The following is a 22943-nucleotide window of genomic DNA, read 5'->3' as shown; positions in this document are numbered from 1 at the left end:
CACCCCTGGGCGGTGATGGGGTGGGAAGGCCAGGTGGGCTTTCTTTGAGCTTGAGCTGAGTGAAACTAGGGAATATGTGAGACTACGGGGGGAGGTTAGGGATATGACATGATCATCTTGCCTGTGCTTATTTGCCAAATACACATTGCATATTATCTATATCATGGTCCTAATGATACAAACTCCCACTAACTTATAAGAAACATGGTGGCTGTTTTAAAACACAGATAAAGACAAAACCCTAAGTAAATATTTAGGGTTTCCCACTACTTAACTGTTCAAAGCTCAGCTTATCAAAATATTTGTTTTTCTTTCACCTGGGTTGGCCCCCACCAGGCCAGCACCAGTTCCAAACTGTATCCAGAGAAAGGTGATAATTGCCCCCTTAACACCCAGGACTTTATGAGCCCATCTTTGCATGAAATGTTCCCTTGGTATCTGATTTTCTTGAAGAGATCTTTAGTCTTTCCCATTCTGTTGTTTTCCTCTATTTCTTTGCATTGATCGCTGAAGAAGGCTTTCTTATCTCTTCTTGCTATTCTTTGGAACTCTGCATTCAGATGCTTATATCTTTCCTTTTCTCCTTTGCTTTTCATTTCTCTTCTTTTCACAGCTATTTGTAAGGCCTCCCCAGACAGCCATTTTGCTTTTTTGCATTTCTTTTCCATGGGGATGGTCTTGATCCCTGTCTTCTGTACAATGTCACAAACCTCATTCCATAGTTCATCAGGCACTCTATCTATGAGATCTAGGCCCTTAAATCTATTTCTTACTTCCACTGTATAATCATAAGGGATTTGATTTAGGTCATACCTGAATGGTCTAGTGGTTTTCCCTACTTTCTTCAATTTGAGTCTGAATTTGGCAATAAGGAGTTCATGATCTGAGCCAGTCAGCTGCTGGTCTTGTTTTTGTTGACTATATAGAGCTTCTCCATCTTTGGCTGCAAAGAATATAATCAATCTGATTTCGGTGTTGACCATCTGCTGATGTCCATGTGTAGCGTCTTCTCCTGTGTTGTTGGAAGAGGATGTTTGCTATGACCAGTGCGTTCTCTTGGCAAAATTCTATTAACCTTTGCCCTGCTTCATTTTGTATTCCAAGGCCAAATTTGCCTGTTACTCCAGGTGTTTCTTGACTTCCTACTTTTGCATTCCAGTCCCCTATAATGAAAAGGACATCTTTTTTGGGTGTTAGTTCTAAAAGGTCTTGTAGGTCTTCATTTATAACCATTCAACTTCAGCTTCTTCAGCGTTACTGGCTGGGGCATAGACTTGGATTACTGTGATATTGAATGGTTTGCCTTGGGAATGAACAGAGATCATTCTGTCGTTTTTTAGATTGCATCCAAGTACTGCATTTCGGATAGATGGGCAAACAGTGGAAACAGTGTTAGACTTTATTTTTCGGGGCTCCAAAATCAGTGCAGATGGTGACTGCAGCCATGAAATTAAAAGACGCTTACTCCTTGGAATGAACGTTCTTACCAACCTAGATAGCATATTCAAAAGCAGAGACATTACTTTGCCAACAAAGGTCTGTCTAGTCAAGGCTATGGTATTTCCTGTGGTCATGTATGGATGCAAGAGTTGGACTGTGAAGAAAGCTGAGTGCCGAAGAATTGATGCTTTTGAACTGTGGTGTTGGAGAAGACTCTTGAGAGTCCCTTGGACTGCAAGGAGATCCAACCAGTCCATTCTGAAGCAGATCAGTCCTGGGTGTTCTTTGGAAGGAATGATGCTAAAGCTGAAACTCCAGTACTTTGGCCACCTCATGTGAAGAGTTGACTCATTGGAAAAGACTCTGATGCTGGGAGGGGTTGGGGGCAGGAGGAGAAGGGGACGACAGAGGATGAGATGGCTGGATGGCATCACCGACTCAGTGGACGTGAGTTTGAGTGAACTCTGGGAGATGGTGATGGACAGGGGGGCCTGGAGTGCTGTGATTCATGGGGTTGCAAAGAGTTAGACACAACTGAACTGAACTGAACTAATACCCAGGCCTACCCTAGGCTCACTAATTGCTCCAAGCTCCTACTTGGGGATCAGAAAGAAAGCAGGGGACGGCTTGAAGTGGCAGCTCTCTTTCTAGAATTGACTCCAGACACTTCCCAAACCACACATCTCATCTACAAAGGTGATCGGATGCAGAGCATGTGAAGTCAGGGATGGCTGGTGGACAGGAACACGCACTTTTAGGTCCAGTAAACAAAAAAGTTTCCTTCTAGTGCCTGGATATAAAGCACAAAAGATAATCAGAAGAATCAGAGAGACGATGCAATGGAAATTCAGGAGACAATGACAAGCCAGGGTCTTTAAAACTGACAAATGAAACCATGCAATTCAAGCGTGAATCCTGAATGGTGAACCTCAAAGAACAGAGAGAGACAGAAAGTGTGGTCAGCTGTATAGCACAGGGACAGCTCAGGGCCCTGCGATGACCTGGAAGGGGTGGGGTGGAGGCTCAAGAGGGACGGGATGTATGTATACTTACAGCTGATTCACACTGTTATACAGCAGAAACCAACACAACATTGTAAGGCAATTATCCTACAGTTAAAAAGTTACCATATAAAAAAAGTGCGGTCATTTTCAGCGGATGAAAACTTGAGGGGTATAGTACCTTTTCTGGCACCATGTGTAATGAGATGCCCCCATTTGTAAATTCATTTTGGCAATGATAATCATTTTGTAGGCTTACTTCTAAAAATATTTTTATCCTGTCCAATGAGGAATCCTCCATTACTACTCACAAGCATCTATCTACAGTACCTAAAGATTTCCATTTTTCTGACACATTCCACAAGGAGATTTTGCAGAAAAGATGTACAAAGGCACTTCAGGTCCTCCAAAACATAGTTTTGAGTAGACAATGAGATAATGAATGGGGAGTTTCTATTTTGTTTAAAAATTTTTAATTGGAAGGTAACTGCTTTATAATATTGCATTAGTTTCTGCCATACAACAACATGAGTCAGCCATAGGAATTTGTATTTCTGATGAGTGGGGAGGCAGTTAGAAAAGAACCAGGAGAGAAGCTATGACAAGTGCCCGATTTCCAGGATTTCCTTGATTTTAAACTTTTTAAAGAATTGTCACATTTGACGTTTTCTAAGGGCTTTCTCCGAAGCCTCATGACAACCCAGCAAGGGAGATCAGTCCTGCACTGCAGAGGAAGGAAACAGACTGGGGGGACAGTGACTCATCTTTCCAGGGCACGCCTATACACAAGAATCAGAAAAGGAAACCAGGCTCTTTGGTAGATACTTGGTTAAAATGAATCTGAGTCAGGCTCCTGCAGCTCACTGAGTAGCCACTTCCAGTGAAAAAAGTGTGTTAAGGAAACTTGTTGGCTAAAAGGGGAAGAGATCATTGCTAAAGAAAGCCAAGACTGGACCTGAGCCATGAAGAGTGTGTTGGGTCAGGGAAATAACAGCATAATCTTCCTTTAGGGAAATAAAACAAAAACATGTAAATCCAAAATTCATCTTTTTTAGTCACCTTTCCAGGCTAAGTTTAAGACACAAGTTGAAAATTTAGGCAAATAAAAGCAGAGACTGGAGATAGATGGTTTGGGAGGTACAGTCTTTCAACCAAATGACATAGCTGTAATGTATATCGAAAACAAAAAGATATTATCTCAGAAAAAAAGGCCAAATCCCTTCAGCTAATCAGGTAACAAAAAGCAAAGTAATGAAGACTAAATTCTATCTTAATTCCCCATGCAGGGGAAAGAGGAAGAAATGTCTCAAGCTTAAAGAATATGACTTACACACCTAAGCTCAGCAAAGAAAAATAGATGCTTTCTGGAGAAATGGCATGTGACCTATCCATCACCCACAAAGGGGAGGTGAGAATGTGTAGGATGTTATTTGGGGGGAGGGGGCATGAAATAGGTTTTCATTTGATATTTTATTATCAAGCTAATCAACCAAGTGAAAAAAACAAAACAAAGGCACATAAGGATGTGCAGTCCTGTCAAGCTTTACACAGAATACAAAGTAACGGGGAGAAAGAAGGCAGCCCAGATGTCTAGAAGCATTCCATTCATCAAGTGGCTGAGGCTCTCTTACTGTTACAGCCACGTAGCAAACCTGAGACATGACAATTATAGGACAGCAACCTCCTAGGGAGCCGTTCCAACTGTTGTGTGTGAAAAATGGTAATGCGCCGGAGAACACAGTGACTATCAATTTCTAGACATAAACCAGTTCTACACGGTTGGCAAATGAAAAGAAGGAAAGCAAAAGTTGTGTGAGTTCAGGGCTCCTTTTCATCTGTTCTCCTCAAGTACATAAGGCACAGGATGCATTTTCATAAACTCCTGGCTAATTGGACTTACAATCCTGATGCAACCGTATCCCAGGCAGCCAGGCCAATTAGAAACTTCCCAGGCAAGAAGGACACTTTCCCCAGGATCTTCATTATGAAACTTGGATAGCTACATGGGATGCTAACTGCTCTTGGCATCCTTTCATTTCCAGGGAACGGCAGTGGGCTGACTCATCCTACCAGGTAGTCCATGCCAGGTTAAATTATTTACTTCTTAGGGTCTTCATGCTGGCATAAAGCCTGAAAAATATAATTTGTGATGGTCACCCAGTCTGATATATTTCTGCAGAGACTACAAATTAATTCAAACCTTTATCCAAAGTGGGTCAGGATATGCTGTCCTTTCTCATTCTTTATGTTACTTTACACTGAGCAGCTCACGTCAGAGTGTAAAATTCAGTTGTTTTCCCTTTTCTAATAGAGATAACACACACTCTCCATCACAACAACAAAAATCCCCAGGATGGAGAGAAAATTGGCAAAAGAGGCATCTACTCTGCTAAGAGCAAACAGGTCATGTTGGGGGGGCAATGTGAAGCAAAGGCTGCAAACCATTTTTCCTGAGGAAACTATTAAGATCAGGTACAAAATTCTGTGACAGAGTGTCTGCAGAATGACTGTAAATAATCTAAATACTAAATAAACTGCAGAATAGCCATGGGATGAAAAACATATTTTATGTCCATGTTATAGAGACAGCTCCTGCCTGTGGGACAGAGGCAACAAAATCTGGTATTTTGTGGAATATAGACAGTGAAGAAACCACAGACACCTCCCCGCACCTTTTCTCCTGAAATACCTAGACCAGCACTGTCCAATATAAATATGTGGAATGCAGACTGCAAATGTGACCCATATATTTCATTTTAAATTTGTAGTAACCACATTAAAAGGCAAAAAGAAACATGAAATTAATTTTAATATTTTCTTTGATTCCATATGTCCAAAATATAATCTATCCAGCACATAATCAATATATTTTTTCTCCTAAGCCGTATCTGAAATCCCACGTGCATTTTATACCCTAGCACATTTCAGTGTGGATTGGGCATGTTTCAAGCACTCAAGAGCCACATATGGTGGCTTCGTGTTGTTTGTGCAGACCTAGATGCTCACGGGCTGCCATGTGTTCTACAGTTTACGATTTTCCTTGCCATGAAAAATAGTATCCTGGCATCATTTAAATCACGGCGACAGCAGTTGGCAGGTACTAGTTTAGACTGCTTGTGGAAACTGCTTTAGAGTGAGCACAAAAGAGAGCAATCACCCAACTTTTGCACTTCTGACATTATTTTTCTAACCCTGGCTATACAGGAGATAATAAGTATTTACCTTTTGGGGTTAACCTTTGAGAATATCTGAACAGCAAGGTATACTTGTATACTTGAAAGGTCCTGACAGAACTGTCTTTTTGACTTACATGGTAAGATTTTGTGGTTTCTCTCACCGTATGAATTAAGACCTAAGGCACATATACAGCAGAACGTTCTACAATTATTCCTTTATCATCCCCAATTCTTGGGGGCTTTAATCATGTACTCTGAGTGGAATGGATAACATATGACAAGACCACATGTCAGAATGCTACATTTGTTTGATGAGCCTCTTTTTAAGAAAAAAAATCTGTGGGGGCAACCACATACTTACTGACTGTTTGAAAACAAGGAACTGCCTAATCTGAAGTCAGTCGGCTTGTCTCAGGCTCGCATTTAGCCATTTGCTACTATAAGGTTAGGGGAGCCACCAGGGCGACCGCCAGCCTTTAAGACAACTTTCTTGCAAAATGAAAAAAGATTCCTCCGTGGTAGGAAGAAATCCCTCAGGCACAGGACGTGTGTCTGACTTTGAGAGGGATTTCAGTCCCATACCCATGCTAACCAGGCATTTCTTATGCAGGTGACAATGTCCCCAATTTTATGGGGGTCCTGGGAACAATTTCCCAGTTGGCACACAAAAGCAGACATGGGTAGCAAGCCCTGGAGACATAGCAATGAGCTCAATGTATAGGTTATATATTCCCTTCAGGAGCATCAGTACCCAAAATGCCATCCTTAAATGCTGAAGAATGGTGACAGGCCTCCTTACAGACAGGTGAGGCAGAAAATACAGAGAAATCCAGGTATTCAAAAATTGAAACTGTTATTATACATATAAAACTTGGAAATTAAAGTTTTCAAGGTTAAAGCAGTTCTTAATATCAAGAAATACATGGTAAATTTAATAAAAATATTTTCCATAAATCTTTATAATATATAATAAACAATCCTGAGAGAATGTTATGGCCATATGGCACAGATAATAGGGTGAGCACAAAAGAATATAAAATAACCACTCCATGCTTAGAAAAGGGAAGGCAAGGGAAAGAACCAGAGAAACCATATTTGCTCCATACCCTACTTGTGCCAAGCCCTGGGGGAGGAACTTTCGGATGTTATCTTACTTAATTCTCTGACTCTATGCCTGAGACACCAAGGCCAGAGTGAAGACCAATTTGCGGATGATCATCCAGCTATTATATAGGAAACCAGGACTGAACTAGGCCTGCCTGTGCCCTCGGCGCAAGGGGAGGACCTGCTACAGAAAATGCAGAGAGGCCGGCTGTACAGACTTGGGAGGAAAACTCTGTGTTGCATTATCCAAGTGGGTAGTTGTCTTTCTTCTTTTTCCTTTACCAGTTACCCATCTCACTGTAGTCTACTGAAATAAGTTTATTTTCACTATGAATAACATTATAATCTGAGTATAAATTCTAAATTGATAACCAAGTTATCTTAGTAATACTCAACATAAAATTCCAGGAGGGCAAATTATTTTGAGCCTCTGAAGTTTACAGTAACAATGATTTTGTTACCCATTGTTTTTAATGTGTTTCTGATGTAGTTGGAAACAAACAGATGTCAAAGCTATGCTGATGCTCTAAAATTATTTGTGGTGATTTAGAAGTTCTGAGAACAGTATCTGTAAATTAATTTCCCCCACAGTGCCAAGAAATGAAACACAAGGGTGTTTTATTATATACTGTGGACTGTCCTAAAATAAAGTTCTTAGTAAAGTGTCCAAAATAGCAAAATAAATATATGCACGTGGTCAGTGTGTGCACATATCGTTATACATAGGTGTGTGTCTGTGCGTGACGCAATTTAAAAAATGTGTTTGTGTGTTTCTGTGTGTGTGAAATAGCCTTTGTGACTAAAGTAAACTGTAATAAGGAATACTTTGAAAAAGTTAGATTAGTTCTTGCTGTGTGTGTCCTAAGTCACTTCAGTCGTGTCTGACTCTTTGTGACCCTATGGACCTTCACCTACCTGGCTTCTCTGTCCACGGGTTTGTCCAGGCAAGAATACTGGGTTGCCGTGCCCTCCTCCCGGGATCTTCCCAACCCAGGCATCAAACCCGAGTTTCTTATATCAACCTGCATTGGCAGGTGGGTTGGGTTCTTTACCACGAGCGCCATCTGGGAAGCCCAGGTTAGTTCTTAGTTCATAGGTATTTTCTTACAACACAGGAACATATTTAAAGGTATTTGTCTTATCCTTGGATTGGTGATGTTGGGACCATTTGCACTCATATACTGTTCACAACACCATTCAGGGTGCCTACCTCACCTGCTGTCCTTCGAAGAGTCATGTCTCAGTCAATCATCTCCCTTGTTCTCTCTCTCATGCAAATTTGTGCTCTATTGTGCAGACCTTAATGAACCAATTTAGGTTAACTACATGGACATATTTTAAGTATCAACTGGAACACTGTGGAGAGGGGTTCTTTAGCAGTGAAATTACATCTGATTCTTAATTTCTTCTCTAGACTTTTGTATACTTTTTCTTCACGAGCTGTATAACTTTTTAAGAAAATACTAAATACGTTACTTCCTTTGCTGTGATTTACTAATGGATCAACACTATTTAAAGAATGTTAGACAAAATAGTAAAATAGCCATATGAGGCAACCATCAGAAAAGATGTCTAATTCTGCTGAATCCCACTGACAGCTTTAAAAAGGGATATCTTCGGGGTATGTTGCTATAGTGGATATGAGATTCTGCCAGACACTGCAAGGAAGAATTTCTCATAATAATACTCCCCTGAGGCCCAACACCGACTTCTGGCTCCTCAAGGAGTAATCTAGTCAGAGCAGAAATACACCAGCTGACCTCAGGGCACATAAGGGAAAAGGAAGAAAGAAAGATCTCTAAGGAAACGACGGCAGAAATTACAGGAGGCCCGAGAGTGTGAGGAATCAACAACTCTTGGAAAAGATCTGAAGCAGGTGCAAATTCAATAATGAAGAAGTGGAGAGAACCAGAATTTTCTGATACAAGTTACAAAAACAGGCAAACTGTTACCACCATGCAGAAAACAAAACAATAAACCTAACTCAGAGCTAATGAAAATAGTTGTATATGTTCATCCCTTGAAGATGAAATATCCACTTGATATCCAACTACCCAATTATCATCAGAGAAGATACTCTGAATGGTGAGTTTTAATTCAATGATTAGGAAAATTTTCATAGTATACTCTCATTTTTATCATTTCTCTCCTGTGAAATGTTCACCCCTCTGTTTTTGCTTATAAAATTGGCAGGTGCTCTTATAAAATTAGGAACAGTATTAACTGTCTTAAAAGAGTTAAAAAAAATAAATGTATGTGAGCGGCTGGATATATGACTAAAAATTTTTAACAAAACTGAGATAGTGTTGAATATATAAGCATTAATTTTTTTCATTTACTATATTGAGAATTTTGAGCATTTCACAAAATATTCTTTAAAAACAAGATCTATTAATATGATTATAACATGTTTTAATGGATACACTATAAATTATTTCAACATTCAGAAAATGAAGACCATGGCATCTGGTCCCATCCCTTCATGGGAAATAGATGGGGAAACAGTGGAAACAGTGTCAGACTTTATTTTTTGGGGCTCCAGAATCACTGCAGATGGTGACTGCAGCCATGAAATTAAAAGACGCTTACTCCTTGGAAAAAAAGTTATAACCAACCTAGACAGCATATTTAAAAGCAGAGACATTATTTTGCCAACAAAGGTCTGTCTAGTCAAGGCTATGGTTTTTCCAGTGGTCATGTATGGATGCGAGAGTTGGACTGTGAAGAAAGCTGAGTGCCGAAGAATTGATGCTTTTGAACTGTGGTGTTGGAGAAGACTCTTGAGAGTCCCTTGGACTGCAAGGAGATCCAACCAGTCCATTCTGAAGGAGATCAGTCCTGGGTGTTCTTTGGAAGGAATGATGCTAAAGCTGAAACTCCAGTACTTTGGCCACCTCATGCGAAGAGCTGACTCATTGGAAAAGACTCTGATGCTGGGAGGGATTGGGGGCAGGAGGAGAAGGGGACGACCGAGGATGAGATGGCTGGATAGCATCACTGACTCGATGGACATGAGTTTGAGTGAACTCCAGGAGTTGGTGATGGACAGGGAGGCCTGGCGTGCTGCGATTCATGGGGTTGCAAAGAGTTGGCACGACTGAGCGACTGAACTGAACTGATAAATTATTTCAGAATATTCAGGTTGTTTCTAAACCTTTATTACTACAAATGGCACCATGATAAATATCCTTTCACTAATACTGTCTTCAGTGCCATAAATTACCTTCCCTCTGCTCAGCAATGAATTCTGAGTCCCAGCACTCTGATGCCAAAGCTGGTAACCTTGTACCACTGTCAGGACTAGAAAGCCTCTCTCTTGACACCACAGACGGAGAGGAGAATCCCATATTTACTATGAAGTAGGGAGGGTTAAGGGTGGAAAAAGAAACCAGAAAAAAAACAACCACCTACAAACCATAAATCTATTTACACTACCACGAGAAGAGACATATTAGATAGTGAAAAGTGTGAAAGTGTTAGCTGCTCAGTCATGTCTGACTCTTTGCAACTCTATGGACTGCATCCTGCCAGGCTCCTCTTCATGGAATTCTCCAGGCAAGAATACTGGAGAGGGTAGCCATTCTATTCTCCAGGGGATCTTCCCAACCCAGGGATCCAACTTGGGTTTCCCACATTGCAGGCAGATTCTTTACCACCTGAGCCAAAGATAGTATCCAGGAACATTTTTCCTGTTCTCAGGGATACCTAGAAGAAGGTATCTCTAAGTGGAGAGGGGATAGGATTGAGTTACACTATCATCTGTTTTCTGTTTTAAATTAAACAAGTAAGGTATACTAAAATGTCCAAATAATTTTACCTCCCATTTCAGTTTCCCTTCCATTACAAATCTCATGGCATTTCAGAGGACAGATGAATCTGAGCAAGATCTAAAGTTGAACTTTTACCTTCAATATAGTTACATGTTTTCAAACAAACAACTAAATTAAAATATTTAACAAAATCTATGAATAATATTGAGAAAATACAAACAAAAACAAAAACAAAAACACCTTCCTCTCCAAAAGAAAAGCTCAGTAAACCTGGTGAGATTGCTCTTAAATCATTTGTTTTATCTAGCAATAATCAATAAGTTCCACTCTACAGTCTTAATGTTTGATCTCGAACCTGGTAAAACTGTCTCTGAAATCAAGTGCCAGAAACAAACTGTTCAAAGGCCTAATTGAGATACCCTGAGTTCTTGGGACTTCCCTGGCAATCCAGTGGTTAGGATGCCATGTTTCCCCTGCAGGGGGCATGGGTTTGATCCCTGGTCGGGCTGAGAAACTAAGATTCCACATGCCACATGCCAAAAAAAAGACACCCTGAGTTCTGAGCAGCTATTTTACGACTGTCATTTATAGAAATTTGTCTTAAATATCTGACCATTTCTCCTTGAAGAAAATGACTTCTATTAATGTTCGGCATAGTATCATGAAATGTTGGGAGTCAAAATCTTCTTCTGAAAGTGGTTAAAAAGTACAAACTTCCAGTTATGAGAAAAATAAGTCCTGGGGATGTAATATGCAGATAGCATGGTGATTATAGTTAACAACATTGAAAGTTACTAAGAGAATAGATCATCAAAGTTCTCAGTCACAGGAAAAAAAAACTATGTGTGGTGATGAATGTTTTTATTGTGATAAGCATTTTGCAATATATATATACATATATATATATCAAATTCTTATGTTGTATACTTCAATGTAATAAATAAGACATTTGTATTTCATTTTTCAAAAGTCATCTGAGAACTATGTTCCTATACATGTTTTCAACATATACATAGACATCCCTTATAGTTACTGAAAGATACAAAATGTGTAAGGTAAAAAAATCCAACCAAAGAGATTATTTTTTAAACTCATCACATTCATAGTCAATAGTGCCAGCTGCCTATTTACTTCAACGCTCACACAATGCTTCCTCTTAAGATTGTGAAATCAGTATTAGAGCAGAAATAGAGCATATTCTTAGGTGTCAGACACTTCTTCCACCTGGAAGCATCTGCACCATTTGTTCACACTGGAGTCCTTAGTGGGCACATACCAAGTTATCACTGCAGAGGGAAACTTTAAGGAAAAATTTTATGTTCTTATGACCCTATTACAATCCAAACTGGAGATCTTCAGTTGATATATGAAAATATGATTATCTCCTAAGAACTCAAGTAAGGGATCTTGGCACCATCCTGGCACCAAACACATCTCATGGAAACTTACTGACCGAACCAAACTAAGATCCCTGGCGACTTTGTCATTACACACCACATCAAGAAGTCTGTTATTGTCTAGATTAAAAATGCTCACTTCAATCAAATGCTATATTCAAGGAGCGACAAACCCCAGCTCTTATTTATGCTGCCTGCTGCTATTGTTCTTGAGTCATGTCCCACTCTTTTGCAACCACATGGACTATAGCCCCCCAGGCTCCTCTGTGTATGGGATTTCCCAGCAAGAATACTGGAGTGGGATTTTTAGAGGCAAGAATTTCTTTCTCCCGGGGATCTCCCTGACCCAAGGCTTAAACCCACGTCTCCTGCATTGGCAGGCGGATTCTCTACCTCTAACCCTTTTTCTACTAGGGTTAGGAATTTCTCTTTTTGCAGAATTTTAGGCAAGACAGATCCTTATTTCCAGTGAATAGTCTTAAAAGTACAATCAAGGGTTTTCATTAAAAAACTTGTTAACTTCAAAAAATGGCTGTTTAGCACTTCAGAAATTGTATCTTTGAAAAAACAGCTTGCACCTTTGAAAAAATGGCTTGTACCTTCAAAAAAATGACTGTTCAGCATTTAAAAAATTCTCCTTGAATGTCATGTATTTAAAATAAAAAAGTAAAATCCACCTTAAAATAACAAACTGACTTTAATTAGCATTAGGCCACATTTTACTGGCTTATTATAGCCAAGTCCTAGCAGTGGTTCCATCCTAGGTCTGCATATGGAAATAGAACAAGTTCAGTGGGGCCTCCGGCTTCGTTAGGAAGCCTATCGGATTACTGGTTCTAATTAAGGGTTGTGTTACTGGCTACCACACAGCTATTAATGTGCATTATTGTCATTATAGGAAGTTCTGACCTCTGCTGTGCGTCACCTGGACTAAAATTTAATTATCAACCAGAGAATATACGAGTAAGAATGATATAAAATGGCTCCTTATGAGGCATCTGTGGTGGTTAAATACAATCTTACAATTTTTGATTTGATATTAGGAAAATGATTACAACTAAACCTCTTTATAAAATCTGAAAATAATTCACCCAGAGTGTGAGACCACAGTATAACTATACTGATTTTCCTGTGTGTTATTAATGTAGCAAATTCTTTTTATATTTTTCAGTGTACAAGAACATGAGCTACAAGAACTGACTGAAATTAGGCTGACATTTAAAAACAATGTTAGAGGACTTGCATGTTCTAAAACTATGTATCTATTTCCTATCCTATCCTTCACTGGCCAAAAGCCAGTGAACCTGAACAACTTTAGAATTAAGGAAACAGTTGTTACCTTTTGCGAGCACATTTTCTTTTTTTGATAACCTTATACTTTTAAAAAGTCAATGAAATCAGTGAAATCGGTCTATTTCTGATATTTTAATTACTAATGATCTCGTATAGTTCTCACAACAGCCAGTAAAGTAGGTAAAATAGGGAACTTATAAGCAGCAATAGTGGGTGGGGCAGCAAGTATTACTAAAACGGCAACTAGTTTGTTTCTTTAGAAATTTTAACTTCAGATCAACACCTTCCTGAGATACATTCAAGGCAGCCTCAGTCAAAGACAGAACAGAGGGAGATAGGTTTTCATATTCCTTTCCATATCTATGATGTTTTGCCTGACTTGATGAGAACATCATGACTCGTAACAATAAATGGAAACATTGATGGGTCTTACAAGGAAGATGCAACATAAGCTATTTAAAAGGAAGAGGTCAGGTTTTAATTTTTCCACCTGCAAGTAGTATATGGGAATGGCAAAATATTTCACAACTATGACATTTCACAACTATTTACTGAGCGTCTACTATCAGATGTTAAGCTACAAAGAACAGAAAAGAAAATCCAGTATAATCATAATACATGTGGGTACGTGTTAGGTGCAGTGGGCTACACGTGTCTCTGCTTGTTCAGCTTAGTATCATCTTTGCTTCCTGTCATTCAGCACAAAGCAGATGCTCAAATAAAAGTTTGTTAAACTGAACCTAGTGTGCAAAGATACCTTGGACTTGGTTATTGATGCATCATTAATTCTTACCTTACAGTATGATGACAACGTTAATATGAACAGAAACTTCCTCTTGGGACTGTACATGGGTTAGATATTCTATATAACAGCTCAGGTATATCTCTAAATCTCCTAAAAAATAAGCTTAGAATGTTAGTATTTCTACTCCTATTTAAAAAAAAGAAAGGATACTAAGTTTCAAATTCATCCAAGATTACACAGTAATTTCAGAACTGAACTTTCCCTTCCCATTGTAAAACCTGCAATGCTGAGTTGAGTAACCTGTAGGACATTCAGGTCTTACAGGCTAGTAAACAGAAACGTAACACAGCAAGTTGCTCAGAAAAGAGGGCTACACTGGAAATAATCAGTTTACAGAGAGAGCAGATAAAAATATGAAAGGGAGGAGAGTTAGTAGTCAGCATGTGAAGAAGGCAGGAAGAGCGGCCCATATGGAAAAGCTAGTCCTGTCTTAGAAGACACAGTGAAGATTTCTTAAGGGAGACCTGAAATTGCTCATTCCTGTGGGAAGTTAGGAAACTTGGGGTAAGGGTTAGAAATTCACATTCCATATGACATCATTTCCACTTTAAGGGTGAAGAAACTGAAACTCAAATATTTAATGCATTCCTAAGGGTTGACTTATAAACAACCCTTGTTAGAAAAGGGTAAGACCAGGGCCTGAAATCAGGTCTTTGGTCTTTTATTAATACATACTCTTTGAGAATACAGCCCACACATATTATATGCTTAAAATCCCCTTAGAAAATTAGAGAAGCTCCCCCGTGAGTGGGCAGAACATACATAAACCAGCTTGCCAGTGCTTATTCTGATTAGTTAAGAGTCTGCTCTAATCGACTCTCACTCACACCTTCACAGATGAAGGTGGTGGGTAGCAGGAACAATCTTCCTTCATAGTGCCATTAAAACTTTAAGGATGGACACCGCTGTCACAGTCTAGGCTATGTCACACATGGTGCCCTAATTAGCATCCTAAGCAGACAGTGACTATTCAGAGTGAAGGACGGTGTTATTAACTTTACCTTGGGCCTCCCAGAACCTAGCATGGTAAGCACTCTCAGCAGACACTGGCTGAATTACCTGATAAATACAGTTCCCCAAATCTGGGAAGCCTTCTTCCCAGGAGAAAGTCTTCCTGGGAAGAAGTCTTTTCAATAGTGAAATATCTCCTAGGCTTGCCTCTTTCAGTGAGGGTCTATACGCTTCTCATCAGAGGTGAGCTACAGCATTGTTCACCACCAGAATGTAGCCTTGAACTCAAGATATGCCAGCACAGACGTGACGCCAAAAGTATTTCACTCTTAATATGACACAGGCACTGACCAATCAGAAAGGGCAGCTGCCAGTGGGCCCTCCTGGTGCTGAGTGCAGCCCTGACCATTCCTGCAGCATAGTGCCCCACTTAGGTTTTCCTAAGATGAAAATTTGGTCAAAATTTTATAAAATGAAAATCAGATCATGTCTTTAAAATATAGACAAATCACAGAAAATGTCCAAATTTTATTTATATCTATTTCCAGATTTCACCTAAGTTGCCCTGTTGTAAAAAGCTGCCATGTTGTAAAACTGGCTTGAGCTTCCATTCTCTGCCTCTTTCTCCTAAAGATATATTAACCAATACAGGAATGGGGTTAGGGTGAAAGCAGCTAGCAGGTAACAGACAGTACACATTAACTGTCTTCACGATAAGTGCTGTGATGGAACATTCCTTTGTTTTAAGCCATTCTTAAAAGTGAAGATTTTAAAGGCAATACAATGAGAAGGAAGGACCAAGGAACAGAAGTTAATGGTTTTGTGTCCAATAACAAACTCCTCTATAAACACTACAGAGTTCTGAACAAAATTTCTTAAAGTTACCTTCAAAAAACACCAGAGAATTCTAATTTTTCATTTAGGTCCCTCAGTTCAAACCAAATGTAATTATTACGGAGAAGTTCTTTTAAAAAAAAAAACCAAACAAAAAACTTTGCAAAAGAACTGGTTAAAAAGGAAATTCATTGCTTCTTTTTCTAGAAAGAAAGAAAGTGAAGTTGCTCAGTCATGTTCGACTCTTACCAGGTTCCTCCGTCCATGGGATTTTCCAGGCAAGAATACTGGAGTGGGTTGCCATTTCCTTCTCCAGGAGATCTTCCCAACCCAGGGATTGAACCCGGATCTCCTGCACTGTAGGTAGACACTTTACTGTCTGAGCCACTCTGATGCTGCTGCTGCTGCTAAGTTGCTTCAGTCGTGTCCGACTCTGTGCGACCCCAAAGACAGCAGCCCACCAGGCTCCGCCATCCCTGGGATTCTCCAGGTAAGAACACTGGAGTGGGTTGCCATTTCCTTCTCCAATGCATGAAAGGGAAAAGTGAAAGTGAAGTTGCTCAGTCGTGTCCGACTCTTCACGACCCCATGGACTGTGGCCCACCAGGCTCCTCTGTTCAAGGGATTTTCCAGGCGGGAGTACTGGAGTGGGGTGCCACTGCCTTCTCCAGAGCCACTCTGTTGGGGTCTCTTTTTCTAGAAGTACTATGAAAAAGAGATCTTTTCTTATCATCAGGGGGAAAAAAAAGCAAAACTACTGTTAGAAAATGCTTGAGCTTTAACTTAAACATAAGACGTATCAGAGAAAAAAAAAATGAATGACTTTGAATGAGGAATAAAACTGCCTTTAATATTAATGCAGAGGTAGAACCGTAGTTGTCTTTTCCTAAGTCCCAACAGTTAATTGTTCAGAAAACTCAAGCAATATTCTACTACCTCGGTGGCTGTAATAATTCACACGGTTTGAAAATTCAATGAAAAACCCAGCATAATGCTCAGAGTATTTCAAACCATCAAACCACCAAAGTGAACATAACCCTGCAAAATGTAATGTTCTTGAACAATTTTCACATAATAGTTATAACACCATGCAGTGCTTATTTATTTAAACATCATTAAAAAATTTTTTTTCCCTTGGCCGCACCATGCAGCATGTGGGATCTTAGTTCCCCAACCAGGGATCAAATCCGTGCCCTTTACATTGGAAATGTGGAGTCTCAACCATTAGACTGTCAGGGAAATCCTATAAACACCATTTTTAAAAAACTTTTTACTCTGTACTGGGGTACAGAGTAAAAAAAAATGTACTGGGGTATAGCCAATTACCAATGTTGTGATAGTTTCAGGTGAACAGTGAAGGGATTCAGCCACAAACACACACACACACACACACACATCCATTCTCTCCAAACTAACCTCCCAGCCAGGCTGCCACGTAACATTGATCAGAGTTCCACATACGACACAGTAGGTCCAGTTTTACATCCAGCAGTGTGTACATGTCAATCCCAAACTCTTAATCCCTCCTCCCTAATCTTCTCCTCTGGTAACCATAAATTCATTCTCTAAACCTGTGAGTCTGTTTCTGTTTTGTAAATAAGTTCATTTGTATCATTTCTTTTTAGATTCCACATATAAGGGATGTCATATGTTACTTTCCCTTTTCGGTCTGTCTTACTTTACTCAGTCTGACAATTTCTAGGTCCATCGATGTTGCTGAAAATGGCATTATTTTGTTCTTTTTAAAGGCTGAGTATTATTCCATTGCATATATATAAACACCACTTTTAAACCTTATTTTAATCCCCACTGTTAGCATCCATGTGATATCCAGTGACAGAAGAGGACAGTCACAGTAATGGAATTCACTGATGCAAGAGACCAAGTTAGACTGAGGAACTGGAAAATTATTTGGAATAGAACAGTGGTGAACTCAAGACAGCAGGAGGACTGATCCATTTCCTCACTGGAGGTCATCAAGTAACTGAATAACCAAGCTCGACACTAATGGGTGAAACCACCTCAGAGCTAGTCCACTGATTCTGTGCACAGAACGCACAGTTTTGACAGTAGCATTTTTACTGATCTCCAAGCACTGTCACCTACATTATCACATAAATCATAGCATTTCTGAAGAATTTTGCTGTGTTTCATGGCAATGTCTCAAATTAGCCCAACAGCACACCAGCAGAGGTCCTGATAACCCTGATCTTCTGTGTGAACAGACTGTTTTATACTTTATAAAGTGCTTTCACATTCATTATCTTAATTTAGAGTTCATCACTGGGAAAGGAAGCTAAAATAAATGATAACAAATTAGATACTGCCAGTCGCATGGAGAATGGTCAGGGGCAGTATTCCTGATCATTGTAGAAGAGAACAATGGCCCACACAGTCATTATCGCTAATTTTATTACCTTTAACAAGTTTTTCTAATTGTGATCCAATTAAAGAATACCATCTACTGCACTGAAAACAGGATATGAAAGGAAACCATTATATAAATCTACTCAAAATCAACTTGAGGCATTTTTTTTTCTTTAAAATACGGTATATATGCATTTGACACTCCAAATATTTCCCATAAGACATTTCAAAAGGTGACTCACCTCAAAATATCCTCTTCACCAGAGGAATGAAAAGATTTCTAGTTGATGCTTTTCATTATTTTCCTCACAAGAGTAGAAGTGACATTTATTCATCTGTTTATGCATTCAAACATGTAAGCCGCTTGTGTGCATGTGTATATAAATACATATATAAACATATACATCTATACATGTATATTGTCTGTCCAGTTCCTGAAAGGACTTCAGGAAGCTGATGAAAAGACATACCCTACCAGATAAAATAAAGGCAAAAATCAATGGTAAGGAACATGAGACGAAGGGAAAATGAGGCAGGAGCGAAATGGCTTACTGAGAGAGGTCAGTTGTTACAAGTGCCCAACTTCTCATCGGTGGGTAAGTCTGAAGAGCTTGTCTAATGACTATCAACCAGTGCTGATCAAACACAGTGAATGACCTGGATATCAAGTGCCTGGTTGACAAGAAATCTATCATAAGCATCTCTTCAGCACAAGCATACTTCAGGAATAATTGGTCCTAATGATAACTCTGCAATGCAAGTGTTAAGTGTAACCTGCATCATGATAAGAAAATGTCTTTCTTTCCTTGCATCCTGCTGCTTTGAAAATTGACAATTCATATAGAATATATTATATTTATATCATAAAATTAATATAACCTATTTCCTGACTAAACTGGAAGACAGCCCAGTTATTGACTTGGAGATACAAGCCCCTGCCTTATTAATATGTTTTGTGCAGGGATATTAAAGGCCCTCAAAAACAGAAACAAGCAAGGTTCAAGGTCCCTAGAAAGGCAAAGAGTAACCCTTTATCTCTCCCTTTCTTAGACCACAGAGCCGGAAGGCATCTATCAAGGGTTTCAAATAGCTTTCCTCTCACATGCCATCCCTGAAGCATCAGTAGGCTTGTGTTGTGCAGGGAAGGATTCTGAGGCCCAGCCAGGCTCAGCAGGAAAGAGTGTTCCCATCTTTGTATTAGAAATGCTGCTGGGGAGGAGGAAATGAGGCGGGGCGCTGCTGCTTACTTGCTCTATTCCTCATCTCAGTTCAATCTGCTCGTGTTTCCAAGGAGGAGCTAGAGTCTTATAGTGCTGGGCTACTTATTTACCATTTCTCTTTAGATTTATTTTAGCTTGCCTTACTATTTGACATGTCTCAGAAATACACAAAGAAACAATAAAGAGACGTGACAAAACAGGATGAAAGATAAAATATATACCTTATGAGGACGATAAAGTTTGTCCTTGCGGCCAATTCTGAAGCCTTCATTTCACCATGGCCTTTCCCAGTGCTAGAGAATACAGATTCACCCATCATCTAGTTGCTGAGTATGAATGCGTATGTGAGTGTGAGTGTGAGTGTGAGTGTGTGCGTGTGTGACAAATATGTACCTCAGGAGCAGGTCCTAAGCTTGGCTGTCAAGAAAACAAGGCCTCAAGAAGCACTGCCCATTTACTTTGCTACTGTACTTTGAATTACTGGCAATAATACATTTCAAAAGGAGATTTTTAATGAATACAGGTACAGGAAAAGTTAGTTCTGTCAGGGCTATCTGGAAGAAATAAATATTTTTCTTTAATAATAAAAAACAGTGGTCAAACTAAAAGAGAAGAAAACAAAGCTTCTGCAGTTAAGAGAGCTGGACTCATACCTCAGCCTTCCTCTGTGCCATATAAAGAAGCATTTTAGTCATTCATTCAAAAATGTTAACTGGTATTTGCTTATAATAATTAAACAAAAATAAGCAAATTACACAGTATGGTAGAAGGTGGTATTAAAACAATTGGAAAGACCAAGGAAAGGGGGACTGAGATATACAACGCCAAGGTGACACAGAGGCAGATTATAATTTTTAGAAAGGTGGCTGTGGCAGGCTTGTTGAGATGACATCTGAGCAGTCTTGAAGGAGGTGAGGAAGTGAGTCAGGATGACCTGGGGAGGAGCAAGGCAGTTACGTGAGGAGGAAAAACCGTCGCAGGGCTGGAAGGCAGAAGCCCTGAGGAGTCCACCACGGCTGGAGTAAAGCGCTAGAGGAGAATAAGGGAAGACAAGGTCAGAAAACAATGTGTGTGTGGAGGGGCAGGTAACATAGGGTCTTGCAGCCATCCTAAGACTTGTAAATGATGAGTCAAGTGAGAAAGTCGCTAGGGGTCAGCCAGCCAGGATGGCTGAGTTCCCTGACTCTGGAGACAGGGCTGACCTACACATTCTGTGCAGTTGTGGGGAGGGGCAGGGCACAGATTTGAGGAACATGCCCAGAGACGTTACCATCATGGCTCACATCATGAGACACATCCTGGCAGCTGTGTCCGTGTGGCAGCAGCGCTCCTAAGGCCATATTCTGAGAAGGTTCAGAGAGCAAGAGCAAGACAAGTGGAGAGCGGAGGACTGTCCCATCTGCTGTATTCTGAGATCACTTATGAAGCATCACCTCATCACTTCTCTTCAACGGGGTATTAAGATTCTTCTTCCTGGATATTTCTGAATGGTGGACCCACAGAGGAAACCGTGGTCTGGCAAGTGCTGGAGGTCAGAAAACCACTATTTATGAATATAGACAGTCCTCGTACTTGACAATGGTTCCTCTTACAGCTGGCTGGTGCTGTGTACATTCAGCAGAAACTGTACTGTGAAAGATGATTCTTCATCTCTTTCTGGGCTAGTGATGAGTGGGTGGATCCTGTCTCGTGATAGGGTACAGCAGCTGAAGTCCCAGGTCAGCCATACAATCACAAGGATAAACATCCAATACGTTTACAACCATTGATTTCCACTTTCAGTGCAATACTGTGACCCCACTGACTGTAGCCCACCAGGCTTTTCTTGTCCTGGGATTTCCCAGGCAAGAATACTGGAATGGGATGTCATTTCCTACTCCATTACATGAGATATTCAATACTTTATTATAAAACAGGCTTTGTGTTAAATGATTTTGCCCACCTGTAGGCTAACATTAAGCGTTCTGAGCACATTTAAGGTAAACTGGGCTCAGCTATGATGCTAGGGAGGTTAGGTGTGTCAAATGCATTTTTGACTTAGGTTATTTTCAGCTTTGTTGTTGTTGTTCAGTTGCTCAGTCATGTCCAACTCTGCGACCCCATGGACTGCAGCATGCCAGGCTTCCCCGTATTTCACCGTTTCCTGGAGCTTGCTCAATCTGATGTCCATTGAGTTGGTGATGCCATCCAACCATCTTGTCCTCTGGCGTCCCCTTCTCTTCCTGCCTCCAATCTTTCCCAGCATCAGGGTCTTTTCCAATGAGTCAGCTCTTTGCATCTTGTGGCCAAAGTACTGGAGTTTCAGCATCGGTCCTTTCAATGAACATTCAGGACTGACTTCCTTTAGGATTGACTGATTCAATCTGCTTGTAGTCCAAGGGACTCTCAAGAGTCTTCTTCAACACCACAGTTGAAATGCATGAATTCTTTGGCATTCAGCCTTCTTTATGGTCCAACTCACACCTGTACATGAATACTGCAAAAACCATAGCTTTGACTATATGGACCTTTGTTAGCAAAGTGATGGCTCTGCTTTTTAATAGACTGTTTAGGTTTGTCATAGTTTTTCTTCCAAGGAGCACGTGTCTTTTAATTTCATGGCTGCAGTCACCATCTGCAGTGGTTTTGGAACCCATTATCAGGATATAACCCCACACTGCAAGTTGAGGAAGATCTATTTTAAGACTGAGATATAAATGAACCAAAAAGAAAACCAATCCTGAAAAACTCAGAACCGATATATCATTACCGTCTACACACACCCAGTTAGGGCTGGTGCTATCACAACAGACATCCAAAGAGAGGAGAAAGCAGAAGAGAGGGAGACAGAAAACTGACTGTTTTATGATGACCTACTTCTGAAAGAAGAATGTTCCTTCAAGCTCAAGAGTAGGAATTTATCACAGAATTTATCAGGAACTTGTAGTAGGTAGAGAATGAAGCAGCTGCGTAGCCCACAGGAGGTTTAGAAGTCAGAAATCAATATTTTAAACTGTGACTTATGAAGCCACCAAAACACAGGTGAAATAAACTTCCACAGCTAAAACATATACCTAAGCAAGTTGCTGGATGTTTTCTGTCTTCAAACACTAAAAAGAGGGACAATTAATTCAAGGTCAAAGGGAATTCCAAGTGAGAATGGGTATAAGAAACGTAGTTTAAAAAAGCCTTCCTTTTCCTTAAAGATGTCAATCAGGTGAAGAGTTGTTGGGAATCAGGATTTTGAGTATTTAATGACTGTAATGTTTACTGACATCCAGGGAACAGTTGTGCACCCACTTATGCCTTTATAGGACCAGAAAGAAGTTTTCCTTTCCAATGGAAATGCCATTGAATATTCAAACATACCGAGCTTCCCAGGTGGCTCAGTGGTAAAGATCCTCCTGCCATTGCAGGAAGCATGAGTTTAATCCCTGGAGGAGGAAATGGCAACTCACTCCAATATTTTTGCCTGAAACATCCCATGGACAGAGGAGCCTGGCAGGCTGCAGTCCATGGGGTTGCAAAGAGCTGGACACAACTGAGCGACTGAGAATGCATGCACGTACTTGAAAATACCAGCATTCCCCAGAGAGCCACTCAAAT

General features: G+C 40.1%; 1 protein-coding gene across 16 annotated transcripts in view; it reads right to left on the bottom strand.

Moving 5' to 3' along the window:
• The window catches only part of RBMS1 (RNA binding motif single stranded interacting protein 1), a 217886-nt gene that overhangs the window by 57428 nt on the left and 137515 nt on the right, over positions 1 to 22943 (bottom strand). The window lies entirely within an intron of this gene.

This window comes from Ovis canadensis, chromosome 2, assembly GCF_042477335.2.
Source record: "Ovis canadensis isolate MfBH-ARS-UI-01 breed Bighorn chromosome 2, ARS-UI_OviCan_v2, whole genome shotgun sequence".
NCBI classification, from domain to species: domain Eukaryota; kingdom Metazoa; phylum Chordata; class Mammalia; order Artiodactyla; family Bovidae; genus Ovis; species Ovis canadensis.
Note: the sequence above shows the minus strand (reverse complement) of the source record. Positions and strands in the feature narration are given on the sequence as shown.